Genomic DNA, 15,554 nt, shown 5'->3' with positions numbered 1-15,554 from the left:
TGCAATACTCAACATGTGATATGTCTATAAAATCATCCTGTTAGAAAAGGGACTAATGATTATAAACAAAAGATTATCCAGGGGGGAAATGGATTTTATCTATACAGGATTTACATGTATTATTGTACATTGTCCACATAGTTTGTATTATGACTCCATTAAGCTGATTTTATCATACCTATTGTTCCTCAGGTGAGCAATGTGGCCCGTGGGCCTCTTGTTTTTGTGTTTCTGTTTGTTTGCTTCTTTGTTTTTTGTAGTTGTTCGGGTTTTCCTTAGGGAGAGAATGATTTATGAAAGTATCAAAAATGTTGCTAATATTTCATGACTTTTACGAAAATTTTACTACGTTTGATAGGGTATAATAATGATATTATTAGTTTAAATGTATTAAAAAAAGTGACACAAATAAGTCTAAAAAATCATAGTATTACATGTACATTAACCATAATTAATAAACGATTATTATGCTCATCAATATAATCTTCATTAGACCACATTTATCATATAATATTAAAATTAAACTTTATGATCTTGATCAAATTATTGGATATTGTTGTGGGGTTTGCACAATATCGTATAAGATCATATGATATTTTTTTCATATTGTATGTAAATCCTACACTGTATTGTATGTTACAATACTTATCAATACGCCACTATACAATACAATATTGTATCGTATGATACAACATAACATTGTGACATATGGTTTATCTTAGACAATATAATACTATTAAATATCAAGATACAGAGATATTATTTCATATGATATGACATCATATCAAAGTATGATTTTATATTATATTTTATTGTATCATATAATAACATAGTGTATCATAAAATACATTACTTGTAATATGGTACGATATCATACTATATTTTGTTATACTTTCATGTTAAATACTGAAATCTGATTGGTTAAGACGCAGTTAATAATATTTACTATTACCCTCAGCGTTAGCAACGCACTTGGCAACGGGTAACATTAAAAAATGTTACATGCGCGAAAATTATGCGCGTACGGTTCGCTGTAGAATTCACGTTATTCCTATATAAAAGCAGTAAAATTTTCTTAAAAAATTTTAAAAAGACATTCAGTATAACAAAATAAATAGTGCCTGTTTGGGAGGATAACAGTTGAAATTGACACCCCTCAAAAACCATTGTCAACCTCCGCTTCGCGTCGGTTGACAATGGTTTTCTCGGGGTGTCAATTTCAACTGTTACCCTCCCAAACAGGCACTATTTATATAATATGATGTCGTATCAATCGTGATATTGTATAATATATTGTTATACTTTCATCTTAAATACTGAAATCTGATTGGTTAAGACGCAGTTAATAATATTTACTATTACCCTCAGCGTTAGCAACGCACTTGGCAACGGGTAATATTAAAAAATGTTACATGCGCGAAAATTATGCGCGTACGGTTCGCTGTAGAATTCACGTTATTCCTATATAAAAGCAGTAAAATTTTCTTAAAAATTTTAAAAAAGACATTCAGTATAACAAAATAAATAGTGCCTGTTTGGGAGGATAACAGTTGAAATTGACACCCCTCGAAAACCATTGTCAACCTCCGCTTCGCGTCGGTTGACAATGGTTTTCTCGGGGTGTCAATTTCAACTGTTACCCTCCCAAACAGGCACTATTTATATAATATTATATCATAAAATGATAATGTATTCTACTGTATTATATCATACGATATTGTATTGTATCATATATAAATATGTATCATATATCTTGTATCATTTGATATTGTATGAATCGATACAACATCATGAGATACAACATTGTATCATATCATATGATAAAATATCTTAAGATACACTATCATGAAATACAATAACACTTTCGTTGGATACAATACAAACTATACAATATGATATAATATCATATTATGAAATGCTGTATCATATGATATAATACAATATCATAGCAATAGGAATCATGATATATCGATTTAGCAACAATCACAACTATCAAGCACCATCCATTTAAGTTGGTGAAAATGGGGCCATCAAAGGGCACCTGCTTCAAAAACTTTAACCTGCTGCAAAAACTCTAACCTTCTCCTTATAGCTCAGATTTAGCATCGAAGTCTGTTTAGTTTATAAGCATGCCCATATGCACCATCTATGCAAGTTTGATGGTGAAGATAGAAGTAATAACTATATGACCTGCTCCAAACATAACCAGGTCTGAACGCCGACACCCAAGGGTATTATAATAACAAAATCATAAGCAGTGAGCGAAAAATGATTGTTGTGGCATTTAAGATACATTATTTGTTTCATAATATAATTATAAAGTACTAGTTTCCTTTGAAATCTTAAGACAAGATAATAATTGGATGTATGTAATCATTAGAGGAAATACTTGTATAATTATTGTTTCAGTTTGCATATAGTAATGATCTAAATGATATTTCAATAATTGGACAATACTACTGGATCGGGCGTATTAACGAGGCAGTAATGACAATGCAACGATGCGAGAGTTCATCGATACAAATGTTTCTGAAAATTATTTCTTACAACAATATGCAAGAGAAATGATTATACCAAACAAAATTCTTGTTTTGTTGTAGTTAAAACTGTTTATACAGGATATAAGTTGTATAATTGGTGAACCGCTGAGAAATAAACATTCATTATTAGTTCTATGGATAGATTAATTTGATTCCTTTCCCAAAATGACAATAACAGCGTGTATTCAAACAAATTCTAAAACAGTTAAGAACATAATTAAAATTGGAATTACAAATCCCATAGGAAAATAATTCTCAAGTGAGAATACGTTCTACCGACATATTGAAAATATTTATAATTTCCTATAAGATTTTCAGAAATTTCTATATGGACTTTATTATTACCTTTAGGATTACAGTATTTATAGAGATATTCAATTTTGACAGGTAGTTTCCCTTTTGAAAATTAAATGTTCCCACTGAATTTTAAAATTATAAAGTGATAAAATCCTATCGGAAATAATTAACAAATAATTTCATCTCGGGTAGGAAATTCTTTATATCTTGTTGGGTTTTTTTTTTTTATATTTAAGGAGGTTGGAACCTGAAATACATGTAATAGTTATGTCAATCATCGAAAACCACTTTGATATAAAGATGGGGACCTATATTGTTCATTTATTTTATTTGTGATCCATGTCACATGCCATTTTCAGAAATTTAGGGCCCCAAACAAAAATGACAGTTTTTCTGAAATTTTTGCTAAAATTTGACATAGAAATTGATAATTTGAAGAAATCAAACAAATATCTAGAGTTTGAAATATTTTTTAATTATGATTTTAATACAGTATGAAGTTGAACACATGTAGTGACTATAAAAGTAAACTCTAAGTCAAAGTTTAACAATTCTTGCTTTACTGGTGGCTTCAAAGGCCAGTGCATAATGAACGCAACAACAAATGCTATTTTATTTTATAACAAAATTTTGTAGTAATCAAATTATAACGCAATTAAAAAAAATTCATAGTTATGTCATCTTTCCAAAACTTTGCATACAAATAGACATATATTTAATGTCTCAATTAAAAATAAAACAAGTAGGGGTCACGTCTCAAAAATTTGAGATATAGCATGAAATAAGCTAATTTTAGGCCAAAATTGGGGTTAATTTTTTCTGAACTTTTATGAAATATAAGCTAAATAAGCCAAAATATATCAATAGAAATATCAAAACATTGTATAGATATGTTTTTAGAACATCATGGATATATCGTAATACACAAACTTTTGAGAAGTTTGGTCTGCGCTGAAAATTAGGAAGCTAAAGAAACAGTACTCTAAAACTAGTGAGTTATGAAAATTGTTCATTTCCTTCTTGAAAACCTTCCACCACAAAATATAGTCCCTTACTAAACTCTGTAAAAATGTAATTTTTTAAAATAAAATTTTATTCAATATAGTTTGTTTGGCATTGTAAAATATAAATATACTAGTATAATTAATATGTGATGCAGAATTTTCAGACTAGAGGTGACCCAAATTGGCTACCCAAAACCTAAGGATCGAACCTCTTTAAAGCTAAATATCTTATCCTGTAATACACTAAAAAGTTATTTAATATTTCTTAAACAATGGTCAATCATATGGTATTTTGATTATCAGGAAAACTTGCACCTTAGACAGTTGCAAAATACAACTGGAATAGTTACATTATCCAGCAAAGTGCCATGCTCGGATCTAGAGGTAGGGGATGAGTGGCCCGTGGTCCAGACCAATTCACATTTCTTAAATCTATACACTGTATTGTAAAATTACCTAAATTATATGCCTCGGACCCCCACCTGCTTCCTCAGCAGCCAGAGATATCCCTCAGGCCCTCACCCCACCCACCCTGGAAAATGTTCTTGATCCGTGCATGTATGACTGTGCTCTGTAATCTGTTACAATCTAGGAACCAATGATAATAACAATCATAAGCACTGGTTCTATAGGCTTTTCTTCTGCTATTTAAAGAATCAGAATTAACACCCACTAACTAAAGTGCATCTTAGGCTGGGGAGCTGATGACATTTCCGACCTACAATGTATCAATCTTCGATAGTTATTTTCAGTGAAAAAAATGGCATATCTTAATGATATGTATATTGTATAACGTCTTAGAAAACGGTAGGTCGGCAATGTTCTGTGGTGCAGACCCCTTTTATCTTTCTCTTAATTCTTTCTCTATTTATATCCCATACATAATCTCTATCATTCTAATGTCGTGTGAAAATAAGAGTACTATATTTAAGGGGGTCTAAAGGTTAAAGCATGCTAATTATAAATGCGTATGTATAAATAGTGATAAATAGTTGATTTTATGCGTTCACAAAGAACTAATTACAGTATATCTATTAATTCCAAAGCTTTAGTAACGAGCGATAGAATTTTATGAACATTTTATTTTCATATTTAATGATGATAGCATGAAGTTTGCACACTTGCACCTATTTAAAAATCATTTGATTAATACACAGAAGCTGGTTTCTTTTTCATTATCAACAATCTGCAGAAAAAGACACAAATACGTTCAATCATTATTTCTGCGACGTAATATAATAAGAGGCCCATGAGCCACATCGCTCACCTGAGCAACAACAACCATAAATTTAAATCAGATTTATGGAGTTATTTGCAAATAATCTGAACAGTGTGGTAGAACAGACCCTGTATAAAATTATTTTCAAAATTTTCTTTGCTAAACATTGAGGCACTTTTGTTACAGGATGATTTTATATTCAAATCACATACTGGGCATCGCACTTCTCAAGAAGATACGTATATGAATATAATTGTATCAAACTTTGAACCCTTTGTGGGGCCCAAACATTGTCAAGGGGCCAGTCTTTACGATTAAAAATCAACAGTGTCAAAATGCTTGCATATAAGCAGTACCATGCATTTTTACATTTGTGCTGTTGAGAATATCTATAATGATTTTCCTATCTAAAATTGGACCCCCCCCCCCCCCCCCAATCCCCACTGTAGCCCTGCATATCCCCAAAGATCATGATTTTAACAAACTTGAATTTACATAATCTAATGTACTTTAACTAAAGTTAAACTTTTCTAGGCCATTTTTTTTAGATTTTCTTTTCTATATATTTCTATATTTTAGAATTCGACCCCCCTCCCCAATAGATACCCATCCTAATCCCTAGGGATCATAATTTGAACGAACATAGGTTTACCCCACCTGATAATTCCTCCACACACGTTACATCTTTTCTGGCCAATTGGTTTTCTCTACACATTTCTTTGTAAAAATCCAACCCCCTATCCCCATTGTGGCCCCACCCTAACCCCATGTGATAAGGATTTGAACAAACCTAAATCTGGCAGCTTTTCTGACTGCTTAGTCCTGAGATTTTTAGAGATTTTTTTCTTTAAATTCTCATGCAAAAATTCAACCCCCAGTTGTGACCCCACCCTTCCCACAGGGATAATGATTTGAACGAACTTGAATCTACACTACCTGGAAATGCTTCCACACAAGTTTTAGCTTTTTGATCAAATTGGTGGTTTTGGGAAGAAGATTTTTGTAAAATACCAAACAATTTTCAATGATTCTTAATTATCTCTTTTTAAAAGAGAGCGTTTCATAATATTAACAACCTTGAATCCTTATCACCTAGGACAGACGTACATCGAACAAAAAGTGATTAAAAAAGCTCACCTTACCTTTCTGCTCTGGTGAGCTAAAAAGTAGATTGTTTATATCGCTGTTAGTTTATTTTAAATTCTTTTATAGCTTATATAAGAATGTCAATGACATAAGGTGTCAGACGTGTTGCAAAACTGCAATATTCTTAGGTAATATATAGGGGCCTAACAAGCGTCTTATATTTGTAGTGAAAAATATTTGTTGTTTTAAAGGGGCATGGTTACGATTTTGGTCAAAATTTATATTTCTGTTTATAATGTTTACAATGCTTCAGCAAGGCATTTTTCTAATAGTCAACCAAAATTTATAAGTCATTTGTTGAGTGCCATTTGTCGTGTTTCAAGCGAGATATAGAGCTCACAATTCTCAGTCATGTTAACCTTTTGTTTACATTTTGAATGTTGAAGTAAAAAAATCCAGTTTTAGATCTTAGATGATTGTGATAAACGCTTGGAACTATTTGTTTATGCTTAAAACAAATAAGAAGAGAGAGACATAAGCTTGAAAAAAGAACTTTTTACCGACTGAATGAACCAATGTAACAAAAAAAAAAAAACAGGGCACGCGCCGTGTTAACATGAGAAAGAATTGTGAGGTCTGTACCTTGCTTAAAACTCTTTGACAGATACTAGTACTCAAATTTTCTTTGATCATTAGAAATGTATTTCAAACGCGTTGTAATCAATAAAAATAGAAAAACAAAGAAGATGGGGGGAATAAGATGGCGCAAATGCCCATTCGGTTTAGTAGTGAAATAGAATTTTGAATTTATTTTTCCCCAATTAAATCTATTCAAATATATTATAATACAACTTTGCAAAAGCAAAATTTCTAACTATAGTTAGTTTTTAATAAATTAACAAAACATAAGGGAAAAAAATATCGGAAATTTTGGTGGTATCGAACCCTAAACATAAAAACATAAAACATAAAAAGATATATAAGGTTAGCTTATGCCAGGGACTCTAATCACTGAGCCATTTCAGACACATTATGGGTTTTTTGAAAATTTTGTGTGACTAAGGCCACGAACAACCGGACTTGTATTATTTTTTCAAAACGTTCAATTGTTGGGATACAAAATGATATTTTTAATGTATAGTGGGTCATCTCTCCACGTTTTTGTTGATTGAAATCGGTTTGTTTTCCAATAGACCTTAATTAGATTATGAGAAAAATATGGAGCACAGACCCACTCTATAAAAGAAAATGCCTTGAAGTTCTAAAAAATGACAATATTTGCAGGTTTTGATACGTATACGCCTGTTTGAGTCAACATATTCCAAGTATTGAACATACCTATAGGTTACAAATCAATGATTTGTTAAATATATATTGTTTTAAATGATTTTAAAACATGTATATAATTATATGTAGCGGGCACGTAATTATAGTAAAAGAGCAGTTTATAATGAGAGAGAGCTACAGAAAAAGAGTTGACCAACAAACTGTAGTAAACACTTTTTAAAAATATATCGTAAAAATTTATTGTGCTCAGTAAGTTTGGCTTGTTCATAGCATTAAAAGACGTACAATATTCAATTATCAATAAAAGAACAGATCAGACCTGAAATACAAACTAGTATACATTATTTTCTATGCAATTGTTAAAAATGGTTCCAAGTTTAGACTTGGTTTGATACATGCAACGGGGGAGGTAAAACTAATATCGAGGATGGGACTGGTTAACATATTGCAAGGAGGCGAGGAACGGGGATCAACAGTAAACGAGAGTGTTAATTAATTGCACGTCTTTAATTAGTTTGGAGCACACTCGCAACTGGCTCAAAATATTTAATAATATGTATAATAATAATATAATTTCGAGCGCTCCCAGACTGTATCTCCTCCCCCACGATTGGGTCGGTGACATCCTCGAGTGCACAAGGAGTCAATGATACAAATCGATGTTAAACAATATATTGTAAGGGTCGAAGAAACATAGGTCGTCGAGTTAATTTTGTCAGACAAACAGAATGGAGAATTATATGCACTCTCCGATTAAATTACATGTCTACTCAAAATAAACATTTGTTCACAAGGTGCGCGTGCAGACCTTTATCGATGTTATATTTTACTGTTTGCTATTAGAGAGGCAATTGTCGTCCTATTTGCCACTCTAATGATGATAATAGATAAAATTGCGGCTTTTATCGGATTGTCGCTGCTTTCCGTTCTTTTAATCCTGCATCAAGGATCGGAGCTGACAAAAATACAACCAGGTGTTGAGGGTGCAAACGTTGAACATAAGCAAATTATACATAAATAACTTTAATAACAATTCAAAATGCAATTCTCTTCAAGATCAAAAAATACTTAATAATAGCGTTTTGACAAAGCCTTATTGGTTATCGTTTAAAAGAACGTCTGTCTCAAAAACTAATAAATGTACACCGACGCAGTATTGGCATGATTCTTGAAAATTTCACATCCAATATATGGAAAACGTCTGTGTTTTTTTTACCCCATCGCCTTTCAGAAAAAATAAAATAGGTTTATTTTATTGTGTGGAGTTGACATTTTCTTCGACAATCTCTGATCATGAAGGACACGACAAATCAATTAAAAGAACCGACATGAAGCACATTAAGGTTACATGTGAGTCGAGATCACTTGCGTTTTGTCTGATGTCTCCTTTGGTTGAACTTCCAGAAACGGTTGATACAGTATGTTTCTCTCTGTTAACAATTTCTCCCTGCGTGTTCTATTACATATACAAATCATCAGAAGAAGCTGAATTCTGCACTCTCGGAAACGCCAGATATACAGAATAGGGTTTATGAAGATGGTTGTTACAGTAATGCCGAGAACTACCATTTCCATCTGCCATATTGGGATATCTGTGGCGAAGCACATGATGACATGAATTATAATTGCCAGGATGTACAAGACGAAATGGGGACCAGTTATGAGGACGATTTTTCTGCTGAATATCATCTGGTCGTGGATTATTCTAGAGGCGGACAGGGATTGAAGGTCGTTGATTTTCTTGTTATGTATCCGGTACATATGTAAAATCATTAAATATGAGAAGACATAAATGGATAGGAACACACTGCGAATAATGATTTTAAACAAAAGAGCTTTATTAGATTTTAAAAGTTGAATCATCACGGCGGATGTGATGCTAAAAAGCCACATTATCACACACATGGCTATCATTCGCTCTTTCGTAGTGTAAATCTGGTATTTCAAGGCAAATTTCAAACTAAAAAAACGGTCCACTCCAAAAGCTGTGATGTTTAGAATTGACAAAGTTGTCAAAGTGTCGAAGATGGCGTGACAAATTGCTGCGCCCCCTGTCGACAATGGGTAGACATACTGAATGCCATAGGCAATGCCAGTGGCGCTGCCCAGAAGAAAATCAGGAACAATCATATTGATGGACAACACTTTGATCTGCAACGGAAGCTTTTTACACTTCATCAAAACGAAAAATCCCAACACATTGCCCATGGCCGAGACAAAGTATGCGATGGCAAACACGAAAAACAGTGGACTCTCAGTGTGATGTTTCGTAACGTTTGTGGTCATATTGGCGTCCAACGAATTCCAACTTACAACCCCCATGAATCAGAAAGGAACAGAGAGAAACAGGAAAAAATATATACAAATAAATTTTCAGTCCTTCACAGGAAGACAATTTCCCCGTTTATCCACTGAAATGAAAATGAAAAATAGAGTATTATATTTATAACGAAATTTTTAGGCCGTACCTATGGAAACGTTTTTTTTTTAATATATCTAACCAAGACTATGAATTGTGAGTAGTTCAAATTATATTACACAAGCGCTTAGTATTGGCTTAATACATCCTCTAAAAAGTTCATTATAGTCATATACTGCATGTGATGTGTTATCAAATGACATTTTTAATGATTTTTTTTTTTACCTTTTTACTTCAGTAATTAAAAATAAGGCTGTGGAGAAAATTGCACACGCTTTTGGTGTTAACGTCAGATGAACTGCAAAAATATATAAAAAAAATCTCAAAATAAAAGATAAAGGACAAAAATTCACTCGTTCACTTTTTATAACTTAAGAGGATACTTAAATTTCACGTCAAAATTTAAATGTAACTACGCAACAGGGTTTAATCGTACACCTCTGTACTTCATATAAAAGCTTACCTTTTGAAGATTAAAAACAAGCTAGCTGCATGGCTTTATGGTCTTCCAATCTAACATTGTATTTATCCAAATTTCATAATGAAAAACCACAAACAACTTTTTCAAATGCATCAAATGCAAAAACTTCTGTGTTCTTCAAGTTTCCCAGTATCAATGATTGAACGTGAAAAATGTTATGTATAAACATTGTCTCACCCGATAGACATTATGAGCATATCGATCGCAGCTAACCGCTTACCAGAATATAAACCTTCAGAGAATACTTATTCAACCTCTTATATTGAGAGAGAGTGTTTGAGACTGAGCTTACCGAAAGTTTCTTCATTTAATTTCTTATCTGTTTTAATCATGGGATCTTCTCCATTGCAGTAAAAATATTCTAGCAAGGAAAAAAAACACCAAATCAATCAATGTAATGATTATTAATGCAATGCAAAATATGAAATGTACTTTAATTATTAACACTAGAAAAAATTCTAGTGAGTAAACTAAAGGCTAGCAACAAATAAATATATAAATGGATTAATTATTCAATGAGTTTCTTAATTTGGGTTATAAAATTCAATGTGTCTGTAAACAAATGTAATTCTCCGATAGCTAAAACCATATTTTTAAACATATTTCATACGTCTAGTATATTGGAATAAGAAAACTCTTCCATGATGACATTACATTTTGCTCATTCAGAATTATTTATTTTCACGAAAGAAGCAAGAGATATATGCAATCGGAATTCATAAACAGGTATTTCGTATGTTTGATACATGTAGTTGTGAATTTCTAGCGCTTAATATAGCAAAAGAAAACACCTTATCATTGTAAGCTCATTTCAATTTTCATTTTGGGTGATCAGGTTTCCAATATTGAACAATAGAATGGTCACTTATTGTAATATTTTGATATGCTTATTAATGTATGATAACATGTAATAAAAAAAACCCAACACAAAACATACACACGAAATCTTATACATACGCCTGAATCATGTATATATTAATGGCGTATGTCACAAAAATTGGCAGAGTATCGAATACATACTACATGTATTAGGCCACACCAATATAATTTTTTGTTCGTCGGACCCCGTACGCTCGTATTTAATAAACTGTACAAATAATATAATTATTTATTTCCCGCATCCAGGAAATTCTGAGCTGTTTTCTGTTCTATTTCCGCTATACTTTTCGTATTTTGAATAGTTTTAATATATAAAACAGAAACAAGTCTAAACAAATATAACCGTCCGCACAAATTTATTTATGTACCGCCTAAAAATTCTGCCTACAAATAAAAATAATTCTATTAATATTTAATCGCTCTATTTTCACTGGATGTCCGACGAACAAGAAATTATATTGGTGTGGCCTAATAAAACTAACTTGTATGTCGAATTAGATCTTTTTATATAAAGGTAGAAGAAGATATCAGATCTAAGAAAAGTAAATTTCCTAAAGCCGCGGCATTACCGAGTATTGCCGCACTAAGCAAGTAATCGAAAAAAAGTACAGGTGAAATTAAAAAAAAAATATACATGTTATGATCAAGATTTTTCTTAATTATCAAAAGCAGCATGGAACAACAAGCTATTGCTATTATTAGTCATGGATTTTAATAAAAGAAAAGCAGATTATCTTAAAATTAATCAAACTCTTTCGACCCCCGTTAGAATCGTGTTTTTATCTGAGTGTTAATGAGAAAGTCTTGCTTCTACGAAATTGTAATGATGTTCTATATATGAATCGGGTACTGTGATGAAATACCACTGTCTGTCACGAATACATATGCATGCACTTTGAAAGGAAATATGAATCCTTCCGGTGTTAATGGAAACGATTTATGAATATAATATTTAGATTTGTTATTGAGTGGCTTCTCTTCTATTTATTAAGAAATGCGTTTGTGGGTCATACAAAGTCTGATAAAACCATAGCTAGACCTAAACTTTTTAAAACAGATATTCAGCATACCATTCTGCAATTTTTTGAAGTTTAATTTGGCGACAACGTCTATTAAATTACCAAAAATGAAAAATAAATGTATCCATCGTAAAATGGTGCCATAGTGCCATATTTTAAATTACGCCTAAATTATTTTGTAGTAACATCTTCTTTGAAAATCTGGAAAGCATGGGATGACGTTTCCTTTCAAATACTATTTCTCGTAGTTTTTTTTTTTTTTTTATAATTTTATAAAAAAAAAAAAATAAGATCTCTCTGTTTTGTTACCTACGGATCGATAACAGTGATGATTTACGAAGTGGTGAATATATAAATAGAGATTTAAAAAAAGAAATGCAGTTATAAACAGAAAAATGCTTTCTTACAAGAAGGTGGTTCATATATACATGAAGGGCTATGAAGGTAACGTTCATTGCAGGAAAAATGTAATTTTTGGGAGTTGATTTTAATCAACTCTCCTATGCACTCACTCGGGCAAAACGAAAGTGAAACAGTGTTTGGACCTAAGCACAAATCAATATTGCTGACAACACTTAGTTCTTGAAAATAATCGATAAATTCGATGCTATGTATTCTGAAGTATTGTTTTTCAGGAAAACTTATTAATACCATGAAAGTAATAAGATTTTAAATGTTACAGACAGTTTAGATATTTTTTGAAGTATGTATTCCTACGCTAGAGTTCAATGTAGTCTCGTTCAACCAGAGGCTTGACTGTCTCCGTTAATATCCGACAAAACAGAGTCTCTCTTGCTTGTCGGAGATAAACGGAAACAGCCGAGAGTTTGGTTGAACAAGACAAGGGTTCAATCTTGCCTGGATCCATACAATTTCTCAGAAATATTTCGATTACTGATACTATACTTGCCATGCAAAATCACATATCGTTGATTTTGAATAAATGATAATCGATAAAATCAACTCCCGTCAGTACTTCAGTACTTTGATTAACATTATTTTTCGCCTGTAGATAAAACAAGCGTGAGTATATAAAGGTTATTTTATAATTTCAGTATGTGATTTTTTGAGTCAGTGTGCTGATCTCGATCAGTTGTTGCGAAAATGTCAGTAGTACAAAATATTTTCTTCTACTTCATTATTATATTATATAACGAGTTATCTGATTAAATTGGCTCTAGACAATCACTTGTCAGGGCAATAACACTTCACATTTCCCTTTTTTTTAATCACATCCTGCTCCTTCGAAAGCCACGTGAATTTTCATTTCATTACATGCGAATGAAAAACCCGAGGATGAGCATACAATTTCATAAAAAATAGTTTTATATCACTTTTACATTAGAAAACTAAGATAGAAAGATATCGGTAACATTCACTACGATATTGCTTTACAAGAGCTGAAAAACGAAAAGAGCCCGATGTATTCTAAATTATCATCTTTCGTTCGGTATAAGAAAAAATCTATATTGTATGATGAAGATTAATTATTCCCTCACGAGACAATTCAATTTCTGGAGGGCAACGCCCGAGAGAAATATTTTTATTTTTTTTTGGGGGGGGGGGCAATCGTCATCACAATCATGCAAAACAAACGCTTTATTAAAATTACATTTCTTGTTATAAAGTCATTTTGTAACTAGAAGACACCCCCCCCAAAAAAAAAGAACGTTTATTTTACGCCTAAGCTGCATGTCTACAATGTCTCCCATATGATAACCAAGAGGCCCACGGGTCTTGACTGTCACCTTAGTACAGTAGCTTTTGGACTGACATGTCAGAGAGTCTCATGTTTGTATTCTAAGCTTCATTTTGAAGTCTAAATCCTAATCTAAGATACCCCGCTTTTATTATTTAATGTTTGGAAACCATTCATTTATGAAGATGGGGTGAGCGACGGGGTGGGAGGGGAGTTCGAGAGTCGGAAGGGGCCAAAAATAGTAAACTAATACGCGACATGCAGGCCTTTAATGTTCAATCTTTTATAACATTCACTTTTATTATTTTAAAATGAACAAGAAATGCATACAGTTTATTTCTGCTAGTATACAATGCACATGATAAATATTAAGTTTTTTTTTAATGGAAGACATATTAATCCAAAACTGCCAAGTGACAATTCACCAGGTAGTTTTCAAGATGAAGTTAAATTTGTTAATGGGTGACAAACAGCAATGACCCTAAGTAAAAATACATGTTCAATATATGGCCATATTTATCACACTGCCTCAACGTCTGCCCCATGACTTGGGCAATGAATTTTACAATTTATCATCTATAATGGCGCCACCCTAGGGCCTGAATCCCTGCATGTCCTATCAGTCATGTATTTCACTATTTAGGTAGAGGTCTTCATGGACCCTCCCAAGGAACTGTCAGCTCCACTATAATGACCTGTCTACTTGACGGAGACCAGATTACTACGTCAAGTCGCTTGTTGGTGGATGCTTCCTCCATTGGGAATTGCAATCTGGTCTTCATGACAGCTCGCATTTGCCAGTCTCCTGCCCTGCCAAGAAGTCATCTACCCTCCCAACCCAGTGCTGCAACTCTTCTCCCTCTCTTCTGCTCTAACAAAGTTGATGAACTGGAGCCGCTTGTCCTTTGGTGGTGGTCTCTTCCTGGCTTTTTCTCGAGAGTCTGCAAGTACCGAAAGTATCTGGTCATGCCGCCATGTACACCGGTCTTCAGACAATGCTACGGAGCATGATGACAATATATGCTCCAAATTTGCTGGTTTTCCACAGACCTTGCAATTTGGGTCATCAGATAAGCCCCATACTGCCAATTTGTTGGGCTTGGTAGCATGCCATATACTGATCTGAGGAGAAACTGCAATCTGTTTGGCTCCAGGTCCAGGTCACTTTCCTCTGCCTTACTGCTTCCAATTCACCCAGCTTCCTTGGTTCTTCATATCTACTACTTTAACCATTCTTGAGTCTTCCTCCATCACTCGGGCTACCTTTTGCACTAGCTTCCTTTGCACTCCTTTGTCTGCTGTTCCCCATCTGGTTGATGTTATTGTTCCCAAGCCTGTCTTCCGACTGATACATTTCCCCCAATGTCTGCTTGCTTCAGACGTAACTCTGCTAGATAACCTAGTTTATCTAACCATAAGAGTTAATAGGTGTTTCATGAAAATAAAATGTAGAGCATTCACACAACACCTTCATTCCTATTTTTTTTTTTACACCATCCTGATTAAGCTGTAGCATTTACATTCAATCAATTTCATACAGTTTACATGTACTTTTTACATCATCATGGATGAACATCCACTAGCTTCTACAGTGAGGTAACAAATATAATCATTCACAAACAAA

At 33.0% G+C, this 15,554-nt stretch overlaps 1 non-coding gene across 1 annotated transcript; it reads right to left on the bottom strand.

The window, feature by feature from the left end:
• Positions 1–7,663: 7,663 nt before the first annotated feature.
• LOC117681822 (uncharacterized) lies at positions 7,664–10,690 on the bottom strand. Its single transcript, XR_010710977.1, has 3 exons — positions 10,316–10,690; positions 10,078–10,150; positions 7,664–9,844 (listed from the first exon to the last, which is right to left on the bottom strand). It is a non-coding gene; the product is annotated as an uncharacterized protein (transcript).
• Positions 10,691–15,554: the final 4,864 nt, after the last annotated feature.

Source organism: Magallana gigas, chromosome 2 (assembly GCF_963853765.1).
Source record: "Magallana gigas chromosome 2, xbMagGiga1.1, whole genome shotgun sequence".
Classification (NCBI taxonomy): Eukaryota; Metazoa; Mollusca; class Bivalvia; order Ostreida; family Ostreidae; genus Magallana; species Magallana gigas.
This window is presented reverse-complemented; position numbering and strand designations above follow the sequence as displayed.